This window comes from Octopus bimaculoides, chromosome 2, assembly GCF_046866305.1.
Source record: "Octopus bimaculoides isolate indiv1 chromosome 2, ASM4686630v1, whole genome shotgun sequence".
Classification (NCBI taxonomy): Eukaryota; Metazoa; Mollusca; class Cephalopoda; order Octopoda; family Octopodidae; genus Octopus; species Octopus bimaculoides.
Window position 1 is genome coordinate 58,768,481 of NC_142929.1, and position 11,618 is coordinate 58,780,098.

At 58.1% G+C, this 11,618-nt stretch overlaps 2 pseudogenes; both read right to left on the minus strand.

The window, feature by feature from the left end:
* Positions 1 to 2,774: 2,774 nt before the first annotated feature.
* Positions 2,775 to 2,934, minus strand: LOC149137078 (5.8S ribosomal RNA; annotated as a pseudogene).
* A 723-nt stretch (positions 2,935 to 3,657) lies between these two features.
* LOC149137079 (small subunit ribosomal RNA) lies at positions 3,658 to 6,435 on the minus strand (annotated as a pseudogene).
* Between the last annotated feature and the right edge of the window lie 5,183 nt (positions 6,436 to 11,618).

Consider the following 11,618-nt stretch of genomic DNA (forward strand, 5'->3'; position numbering starts at 1 on the left):
TCGGCTGAGGCTGAGGCTGCACTGTTAGAGGGCCGACGATTGCGAGGGGGCCCGGCCGCGGCTTACGAAACCGGCTGGATGGCGCCGGAAAGGCGAGGAGGAGGCGAGGAGGAGGCGAGAGAGATATTGAGGTTCGGCGGAAGAATCGTGGACGCGCCGGCCGTGTAGAATCAATCGAGCGGCGGATTAAGCGGGTCCGACCGTCAGCAGAAAGGAGAGGCGAGGACATCCCTTCCGGTCGGAGTGCTTGGCGTAGGCGAGGAAGAGGAGGATACCGATCGGTCGATGGTGACAGCACGAACAGGCGGGCAGGCGGCTGTCGGCGGGCGAACGAGCGAACGAGCGAATCTGACGCGGAACGACGGCGTCAGCGAGGGCGAGGGGCTCGTTACGAGGCGGCGGGCGGGTGGCCGGCGGAAGAATCGTGGACGCGCCGGCCGTGTAGAATCAATCGAGCGGCGGGTTAAGCGGGTCCGACCGTCAGCAGAAAGGAGAGGCGAGGATATCCCTTCCGGTCGGAGTGCTTGGCGTAGGCGAGGAAGAGGAGGATACCGATCGGTCGATGGTGACAGCACGAACAGGCGGGCAGGCGGCTGTCGGCGAGCGAACGAGCGAATCTGACGCGGCGCGGGGCGCGGAACGACGGCGTCAGCGAGGGCGAGGGGCTCGTTACGAGGCGGCGGGCGGATGGTCGGCGGAAGAATCGTGGACGCGCCGGCCGTGTAGAATCAATCGAGCGGCGGGTTAAGCGGGTCCGACCGTCAGTAGAAAGGAGAGGCGAGGATATCCCTTCCGGTCGGAGTGCTTGGCGTAGGCGAGGAAGAGGATACCGATCGGTCGATGGTGACAGCACGAACAGGCGGGCAGGCGGCTGTCGGCGGGCGAATCTGACGCGGAACGACGGCGTCAGCGAGGGCGAGGAGCTCGTTACGAGGCGGCGGAAGAATCGTGGACGCGCCGGCCGTGTAGAATCAATCGAGCGGCGGGTTAAGCGGGTCCGACCGTCAGCAGAAAGAAGAGGCGAGGACATCCCTTCCGGTCGGCGTGCTTGGCGTAGGCGAGGAAACCGATCGGTCGATGGTGACAGCACGAACAGGCGGGCAGGCGGCTGTCGGCGGGCGAACGAGCGAATCTGACGCGGCGCGGGGCGCGGAACGACGGCGTCAGCGAGGGCGAGGGGCTCGTTACGAGGCGGCGGGCGGGTGGTCGGCGGAAGAATCGTGGACGCGCCGGCCGTGTAGAATCAATCGAGTGGCGGGTTAAGCGGGTCCGACCGTCAGCAGAAAGAAGAGGCGAGGACATCCCTTCCGGTCGGCGTGCTTGGCGTAGGCGAGGAAACCGATCGGTCGATGGTGACAGCACGAACAGGCGGGCAGGCGGCTGTCGGCGGGCGAACGAGCGAATCTGACGCGGCGCGGGGCGCGGAACGACGGCGTCAGCGAGGGCGAGGGGCTCGTTACGAGGCGGCGGGCGGGTGGTCGGCGGAAGAATCGTGGACGCGCCGGCCGTGTAGAATCAATCGAGCGGCGGGTTAAGCGGGTCCGACCGTCAGTAGAGAGGAGAGGCGAGGATATCCCTTCCGGTCGGAGTGCTTGGCGTAGGCGAGGAAGAGGAGGATACCGATCGGTCGATGGTGACAGCACGAACAGGCGGGCAGGCGGCTGTCGGCGGGCGAACGAGCGAATCTGACGCGGCGCGGGGCGCGGAACGACGGCGTCAGCGAGGGCGAGGGGCTCGTTACGAGGCGGCGGGCGGATGGTCGGCGGAAGAATCGTGGATGCGCCGGCCGTGTAGAATCAATCGAGCGGCGGGTTAAGCGGGTCCGACCGTCAGCAGAAAGGAGAGGCGAGGACATCCCTTCCGGTCGGAGTGCTTGGCGTAGGCGAGGAAGAGGAGGATACCGATCGGTCGATGGTGACAGCACGAACAGGCGGGCAGGCGGCTGTCGCCGGGCGAACGAGCGAATCTGACGCGGCGCGGGGCGCGGAACGACGGCGTCAGCGAGGGCGAGGGGCTCGTTACGAGGCGGCGGGCGGCGGGCGGCGGGCGGGTGGTCGGCGGAAGAATCGTGGACGCGCCGGCCGTGTAGAATCAATCGAGCGGCGGGTTAAGCGGGTCCGACCGTCAGTAGAAAGGAGAGGCGAGGATATCCCTTCCGGTCGGAGTGCTTGGCGTAGGCGAGGAAGAGGAGGATACTGATCGGTCGATGGTGACAGCACGAACAGGCGGGCAGGCGGCTGTCGGCGGGCGAACGAGCGAATCTGACGCGGCGCGGGGCGCGGAACGACGGCGTCAGCGAGGGCGAGGGGCTCGTTACGAGGCGGCGGGCGGATGGTCGGCGGAAGAATCGTGGACGCGCCGGCCGTGTAGAATCAATCGAGCGGCGGGTTAAGCGGGTCCGACCGTCAGTAGAAAGGAGAGGCGAGGATATCCCTTCCGGTCGGAGTGCTTGGCGTAGGCGAGGAAGAGGAGGATACCGATCGGTCGATGGTGACAGCACGAACAGGCGGGCAGGCGGCTGTCGGCGTGGCGAGCGAGCTAATCTGACGCGGCGCGGAACGACGTCGTCAGCGAAGGCGAGGTAGCTCACTACTAGGCGGGCGGGTGGTCGGCGGAAGAATCGAGGACACGCCGGCCGTGTAGAATCGATCGTGCGGCGGGTTACGCGGGTCCGACCGTCGGAATTAATGAGAGGCAAAAACATTCCTTCCAGTCGGACATCTAAGGGCATCACAGACCTGTTATCGCTCCGCCTCGTGCGGCTTTCTGCCGCCCGTCCCTCTAAGAAGCGCTGCGTTCGCCAACCGACTGGCCCGGGGCCGCAATGTGCGTTCGAGGTGTCGATGTTCACTGAGTCCTGCAATTCGCATCAGTTCACGCGGATAGCCGCGCTCTTCATCGACGGACGAGCCGAGTGATCCCCCGTCCAGGGTTTCGGTATTTGCTACTACTACTACTAGTAGTGACTGACGACCGCCTACCGGCACTGCTGATGCTGGCCGACGCCAGGAAGGAAGACGAGAGAGATATTGATGTTCGTGGAGCCGCAAAGCGTGCAGCACCGTCGGCCTAGCGCACTGTATTCGGGCGGACGCAGGCTGGGTGAAAACTGCGCGGTCGGCAGCTGCCAGAGAGAGAACGAGAAGGAAGCATAACGACAGCGGAAACGATTTGCGGGCTTCGTTCACCGCTGATGACGCCGCTTCTACTTGCTCGTTGCTCGGCTGAGGCTGAGGCTGCACTGTTAGAGGGCCGACGATTGCGAGGGGGCCCGGCCGCGGCTTACGAAACCGGCTGGATGGCGCCGGAAAGGCGAGGAGGAGGCGAGAGAGATATTGAGGTTCGTGGAGCCGCAAAGCGTGCAGCACCGTCGGCCTAGCGCACTGTATTCGGGCGGACGCAGGCTGGGTGAAAACTACGCGGTCGGCAGCTGCCAGAGAGAGAACGAGAAGGAAGCATAACGACATCGGAAACGATTTGCGGGCTTCGTCCACCGCTGATGACGCCGCTTCTACTTGCTCGTTGCTCGGCTGAGGCTGCACTGTTAGAGGGCCGACGAGTGCGAGGGGGCCCGGCCGCGACTTACGAAACCGGCTGGCTGGCGCCGGAAAGGCGAGGAGGAGACGGAGGAGCGGAGCAGGGCTGCTGCTGCTGCGGTAATGATCCTTCCGCAGGTTCACCTACGGAAACCTTGTTACGACTTTTACTTCCTCTAAGCGATCGGGTTCGGTCGTCTTCTCTGGGCCATCAGAGAACGCGCCGGCGACGGCGCGGAACGCCGCCGCGCGTAAGCGAACTCGTCGGCCAGATCCGAGGACCTCACCGGACCGTTCGATCGGTAGTAGCGACGGGCGGTGTGTACAAAGGGCAGGGACGTGATCGACGCGGGCTGATGACCCGCGCCTACCGGGAATTCCTCGTTCACGGGGTTGGTTCCAGGCCCCGATCCCTATCACGGGAGGTGGTTCAGAGGTTTCCCGACCCTCTCGGGCCGGGGGAGATGCGCCCGCTGATACCTCCAGTGTAGCGCGCGTGCGGCCCCGGACATCTAAGGGCATCACAGACCTGTTATCGCTCCGCCTCGTGCGGCTTTCTGCCGCCCGTCCCTCTAAGAAGCGCTGCGTTCGCCAACCGACTGGCCCGGGCGCGACGGCGTGCCGCCGCCGGGCTCGCGCGGGCCGAGCCGACCGGGTCACCGCCGCCGCTCCGCAACCGACGCCGCAACCACGCCGCGTGCGAACCGCCATCCCAGACCAACCCGCACACCAACCCGCGAGGAGCGGAGCACGAAAGGCTGCTAAGAAGGCAGTTGCCGGACGCGGCCGCAGCGCCGGACGCGAAGGAGAGCGGCGGCAACGGCAAGCCCGGGACGCGCGCGGAGCTACCGACGATGGCTTCGGCGCCGCCTCGCTACCGGAAAAGCACTAATCGACGCGCTAGTTAGCAGGCCGGAGTCTCGTTCGTTATCGGAATCAACCAGACGGATCGCTCCACCAACTAAGAACGGCCATGCACCACCACCCACCGAATCGAGAAAGAGCTATCGATCTGTCAATCCTACCGGTGTCCGGACCGGGTGAGTTTTCCCGTGTTGAGTCAAATTAAGCCGTAGGCTCCACTCCTGGTGGTGCCCTTCCGTCAATTCCTTTAAGTTTCTGTTTTGCAACCATACTCCCCCCGGAACCGACTATGGTTTCCCGCGCAGGCTCCCCGCCGGGTCATCGAAGCGAACGCCGGCGGAGCGCCAGTCGGCATCGTTTACGGTCGGAACTACGACGGTATCTGATCGTCTTCGAACCTCCGACTTTCGCTCTTGATCGAGGAAAACGTGCTTGCCACACGCCGTCGCTGCAGTGCGTCTTGCGACGATCCAAGAATTTCACCTCTAACGTCGCAATACGAGTGGCCCCGATCGCTCCCTTCGATCATTGCCTCGTCGTGAACGGAGACCGACGGATGACGCGCGGACGAGGCCATTTTCCATCATTCCATGCTTTTCGTATGCAAGCCGGCGGGGCTCGCTCTGAGCACTCTAATTTTTTCACAGTGAACGTACCGGCCGCCTCGGACACTCGGCGAAGAGCACCCTCGGAGGAACCGTGCGGGCCGAAACGACCGGGAGGTGGACGCGCTACCGAAACGCGTGCGAGCGGCGATGCCCCGGGCGACGCTCGACCCCCGTTTGTTTCCCCCGAACACCGCGTACCGCCGCAAGCGACGGAGGAGACGGCGGCAGCAGCGACGACGGCGGCGAGGCCGAACGATCGCGTGCCGATGCCGACCGACCGACCGAGAGGACGGAAGCGGAAGCTACGGAGGCGGGTGACGGGCTACCGGAGAGACCGTCGCAGCGACGATGCGCGCAGAGCTCCGCGGCCCGACCGCGCACGCACCGGCGAATAGGGCCGGGAGTGCGAACGGACGACCGAAGCGGACGCGCGCGAGACACGCCCGCGACGGCGCCGTCGCCCCGAACGTGCTGGGGCACGTTTTCGAGACCCGAATTCCGACTACGAGCTTTTCAAACGCAACAATTTTAATATACGCTACCGGAGCTGGAATTACCGCGGCTGCTGGCACCAGACTTGCCCTCCGGTCGATCCTCGTTAACGGATTTGAAGTGTACTCATTCCGATCGCGGGGCCTCGACAGAGTCCCGCGTCGTTATTTTTCGTCACTACCTCCCCGTGCCGTGAGTGGGTAATTTGCGCGCCTGCTGCCTTCCTTGGATGTGGTAGCCGTTTCGCATGCTCCCTCTCCGGAATCGAACCCTGATTCCCCGTTACCCGTTGCCACCACGGTCGGCACTTACCGGGCCGTCGACAGTTGATAGGGCGGACTCGCGGGGGACCCGTCGCGCGAAGGCTAGTCGATACTAGCCAGTGCGATCGTACTGACATTTATCCAGAGTCATCAAAATCGAAGGGGCGTGAAGCCGACGCACGCCTAGACCCGCGCGCGTGCGAAGCACGGCGACGGCGGCTGCTGCGACGGCCCGTACGCGTCGGTCTCAGTCTAATATTTGCGCCGCGACCAATGCGGAAGGCCGACCGTATCGTCGCGACCGGCGGCGGCGGGAACTGGCGAGCAGTCCCGGAACCAACCCGGCCGAGCGGGCGCCGGCGACGACCGGCAGCGGCTGGGACGACGCCGAGCACGCGGAGGCGCTGCGGCGACGAAGACCGCTGCTGCTGCCGGAAGCCGTTTTTCGGCCCGACGCCCGGGTGCGACCTGCGATCGCGGCTTCGGTTGCATGTATTAGCTCTAGAATTGCCACAGTTATCCACTCTCCTCGCGGTGAGGAATACGGTCCCGAGGATTAGGTCCGGTTCCTGAGCCATTCGCGGTTTCACCATTCGTTTACGGCATGAACTTACACTTGCATGGCTTAAGCTTTGAGACAAGCATATGACTACTGGCAGGATCAACCAGGTATCATCGTCGTCGTCGTCGTCGCTGTAGTAGCGTCACCGTCGCGTCGGTCGGCTGAGAGCGGAAGTCGAGGCGGATGTCGAGGCGGAAGTCCCGCTGCTGCCATCGCCGCCGCCGCCGCGCGGAGAGCAAACGAAAGCGAAGAGGAGGAGGAGGAGAAGCCTGAAAAATCGCGGCCGCCGCTGCTGCGGTAGCCGTTCGTTCGTACGTACGTTACGCGTCCTAATCCGCCGCTCTGCTGTAGCAGCGGAAAAGCGCGCCAGACGGAAGAAAAAGAGTTCGCCGAGTAGAAACGGTTTGCGATCCGACTGCCGCACACCGGGCCGCTGCGGTAGGACGGGCGCCGGTGCGGGTTGAAGAAGCGAGGCGGTTTCTGGCTGCTGCTGCCGCCGCCGCGCGAGAAGGACGACGAGCGGGGAAGCGAGCGAGCCGAAACGATTGCGACAGCACGGGCTGCGGTCAACGAGAAGCGTGTGTGCGATGACGAAAACGGCGTTGTCGGCAGCCGCCGAACGAGCCAAAGCAACGACGATGCCGGGATGGGCGAGCGCGAGGAGATTGCGGGGGGCACCACCGCCGCGAAACCCGGAGTTGAAGCCACGGTTGTTGATCCGTCCCGGTCTAGCGGGACGAACACACAGCACCGCTCTCTTTCGGTGACGTCGCGTCGCCTGTGGCGGATCGGGAAGCGACAACTAGCCCGTCCGCCGCGCCGGCGGCGACGCGACACGAGGTCAGCGGCGTAACCTGACCGGGTCCTCGAAGACGACGTCGACGAGGCCGCGGGTCGGCGAGGAGGAGGATACCGATCGGTCGATGGTGACAGCACGAACAGGCGATGTTGGCCGGCCGACGCCAGGAAGGAAGACGAGAGAGATATTGATGTTCGTGGAGCCGCAAAGCGTGCAGCACCGTCGGCCTAGCGCACTGTATTCGGGCGGACGCAGGCTGGGTGAAAACTGCGCGGTCGGCAGCTGCCAGAGAGAGAACGAGAAGGAAGCATAACGACAGCGGAAACGATTTGCGGGCTTCGTTCACCGCTGATGACGCCGCTTCTACATGCTCGTTGCTCGGCTGAGGCTGAGGCCGCACTGTTAGAGGGCCGACGATTGCGAGGGGGCCCGGCCGCGGCTTACGAAACCGGCTGGATGGCGCCGGAAAGGCGAGGAGGAGGCGACGACGACGGCGATGTTGGCGGCCGACGCCAGGAAGGAAGACGAGAGAGATATTGATGTTCGTGGAGCCGCAAAGCGTGCAGCACCGTCGGCCTAGCGCACTGTATTCGGGCGGACGCAGGCTGGGTGAAAACTGCGCGGTCGGCAGCTGCCAGAGAGAGAACGAGAAGGAAGCATAACGACAGCGGAAACGATTTGCGGGCTTCGTTCACCGCTGATGACGCCGCTTCTACTTGCTCGTTGCTCGGCTGAGGCTGAGGCTGCACTGTTAGAGGGCCGACGATTGCGAGGGGGCCCGGCCGCGGCTTACGAAACCGGCTGGATGGCGCCGGAAAGGCGAGGAGGAGGCGACGACGACGGCGATGTTGGCCGGCCGACGCCAGGAAGGAAGACGAGAGAGATATTGATGTTCGTGGAGCCGCAAAGCGTGCAGCACCGTCGGCCTAGCGCACTGTATTCGGGCGGACGCAGGCTGGGTGAAAACTGCGCGGTCGGCAGCTGCCAGAGAGAGAACGAGAAGGAAGCATAACGACAGCGGAAACGATTTGCGGGCTTCGTTCACCGCTGATGACGCCGCTTCTACTTGCTCGTTGCTCGGCTGAGGCTGAGGCTGAGGCTGCACTGTTAGAGGGCCGACGATTGCGAGGGGGCCCGGCCGCGGCTTACGAAACCGGCTGGATGGCGCCGGAAAGGCGAGGAGGAGGCGACGACGACGGCGATGTTGGCCGGCCGACGCCAGGAAGGAAGACGAGAGAGATATTGATGTTCGTGGAACCGCAAAGCGTGCAGCACCGTCGGCCTAGCGCACTGTATTCGGGCGGACGCAGGCTGGGTGAAAACTGCGCGGTCGGCAGCTGCCAGAGAGAGAACGAGAAGGAAGCATAACGACAGCGGAAACGATTTGCGGGCTTCGTTCACCGCTGATGACGCCGCTTCTACTTGCTCGTTGCTCGTTGCTCGGCTGAGGCTGCACTGTCATGTGTCACCCGCACAAGAGCCAGTCCAGGGGAACTGGCAACGATCTCGCTCGAAAGATTTCATGTGTCGCCCGCACATGAGCCAGCCCATGTGCACTGGCAACGATCTCGCTCGAAAATCCTACGACGGCCCCGATCTCGCTCGAAACATTTCATGTGTCAGCTGCACAAGAGCCAGTCCAGGGGCACTGGCAACGATCTCGCTCGAAAGATTTCATGTGTCGCCTGCACATGAGCCAGTCCAGGGGCACTGGCAACGATCTCGCTCGAAAGATTTCATGTGTCGCCCGCACATGAGGCAGTCCAGGGGCACTGGCAACGATCTCGCTCGAAAATCCTACGACGGCTCCACACAAGAGCCAGTCCAGGGGAACTGGCAACGATCTCGCTCGAAAGATTTCATGTGTCGCCCGCACATGAGCCAGTCCAGGAGCACTGGCAACGATCTCGCTCGAAAATCCTACGACGGCCCCGATCTCGCTCGAAACATTTCATGTGTCACCTGCACAAGAGCCAGTCCAGGGGCACTGGCAACGATCTCGCTCGAAAGATTTCATGTGTCGCCTGCACATGAGCCAATCCAGGGGCACTGGCAACGATCCCGCTCGGAAGATTTCATGTGTCGCCCGCACATGAGCCAATCCAGGGGCACTGGCAACGATCCCGCTCGAAAGATTTCATGTGTCGCCCGCACATGAGCCAGTCCAGGGGCACCGGCAACGATCTTGCTTGAAAAACCTCATGTGTGTGTGGTTTGATAAAAAAGACTGATAAAATATATACCAGGCTTAACAAAATTAAATACTGGGATCAATTCATTTGACAAGGAAATTTTCAAAATGGTACCCCTGGATGATCACAGTCTAATGACTGAAACAAGTAAAAGGTTAAAGATAAAACTCAAAACAAGATGGAATTTTGATGGGAATTTTTAATCTAAACCCCTTTTAAACAAAGTTTGGATCAAGCAAAGGTGATCTTGGGTAGGTTAGTATTGAAAGGGTCAGAAACTATCCATCAACAGGTTATCAACCTTACTAATTTCTAGAGATGGGGAGGAAAAAAACTGTTGATTATATTGACCCTCCAGAATTTGGCTGCCTTAAACATTTTTTGGGCCCTCCAAATGAACCTAAGAAAATGTTAACTGGGTCAAAATTTGAACTCAGAATGCAAAAGGACATAACCAGACACTTTTCTGATACTCTCCTAAGCTACTTCACTTATATTACAAATGATAATGTATATTCATACTCTATTGAACATCATTTCTGATAAGGTAGGAATTAGATAAAGAATTCCATCCCGCTGGGACCCATAAACCAGTTACTGGGTATTTTGTTTAATTCAGTCAACTAAATTCCTTCTTTATTAATTTGTTGTACTGTGCCAGAGTTACGAATCATCATGATCATGATCAACATTATTATTATTATTATTATTATTATTATTATGCTTTTTTAAACAGGAGGAAAGAAACTGGAAGAGGGCACTCTCTCATGCCTTGGGGATGGTAGAGTAATCCAAGATTTTTGCGTGAGGTTTACTCTGGATTATCCTAAGAGGACTTAGGATAATCTTAATGTAGTAGTATCTCCCCTTGATCAATGTTAACCCCATGTTTTTGTAATTTTTGTGTGCTGTAACTCGTCCTTATATTGTCCTCCATGTCTAGGGCCCTTGTGGCCCATAAAAGAAATCATTATTATTGTTAAGGTGGTGAGTTGGCAAAACCATTACCATGTCAAACAAGATGTTTAGTGGCATTTCTTCTGACTCATTACATTCTGTGTTCAAATTCTGTCAAGGTCAGTTTTGCTTTTCATCCAGTCAGGGTTGATAAAATAAATACTGGTCAAATACTGGGGTTGATGTGGTTGACTATTACTATCCCTTCAAATTCCAGGCTTTGTGTCTTTAGTAGAAAAGATTATCATTATTATTATTATTATCATTATTATTATTATTATCATTATTATTATTATTATTATTATTATTATTATTTACTTTTAATCTACATGTTTGTTACAATCACTCACTGAGACACACCCAGCTTCCTAGGGCAAGTGAAAGATAAGAGATGTTACAGCATGACTGAAAGCTTGGGGAGGGTCAATGTAATCAACTTACTCCTTCCCCCAAAATTGCTGGCCTTGTGCCAAGATCTTGAAATCATTATTATTTACTATTATTAACTATCATGTTTTCAACAGTTTTATGTCTGTTTCTACAGCACTAACTGATGCATCTCTGCGTTCTTGATGTGTAGAGCATTGTCTCTTGAGGTTTGAACAATTGTGTTTATATCCTACATATTTTCTCTGTTGTGAGATTATTTTTGTTTATAACATTATTTTAGTGTTTCATCAGTTGTATAGTATACAAAAAAAGTGAGTTGCATTATTTTGTTGAATGTTGCTTGTGTTTTTTTCTTTTATTTATTTCATTCATTGGAATGTGGCCATACTGGTGCACTACCTCAAAGGGCTTAGTCAAACAAATTGATCCCATAACTTATTTTCAAGTCTGGTATTTAGTCAATCAGTCTCTTTTGTTGAACCACTAAATCACAGAAGGGTAAACAAACCAATACTGATCGTCTAGTAGTGGTGGGATATAAAAGACAAAAATAAGAGGGCACCTACACACACAGATATAAGACAAGCTTCCACACAGTTTCCATCTACCAAATTCACTCATGAGGCATTGGTTGACTCAGGACAATTGTAGAAGACACTTGTCCAAGGTGCTGTGTTGTGGGACTGAACCGAAAACCACATTCTTCACCACATTTGAGCTGTAGATTTGGTGTTAATAATCATTATCATTCTCTTTGTGCATAATGGTTTAAAGAATACAGCAAAATGTTTCCTATATGGAACAAGAATATGGTAAATGTTGGAGAACATACAGTGGCCAAGGATCATATCAACAAGGACGATGAACTGCATCAAGGGCTCTACCTCATGATTTTTCCACAGGGTTTGCTTCTGAAGCCTTTCTCTTAGCTGGGTATGGCCACAAGGCAGCAGAG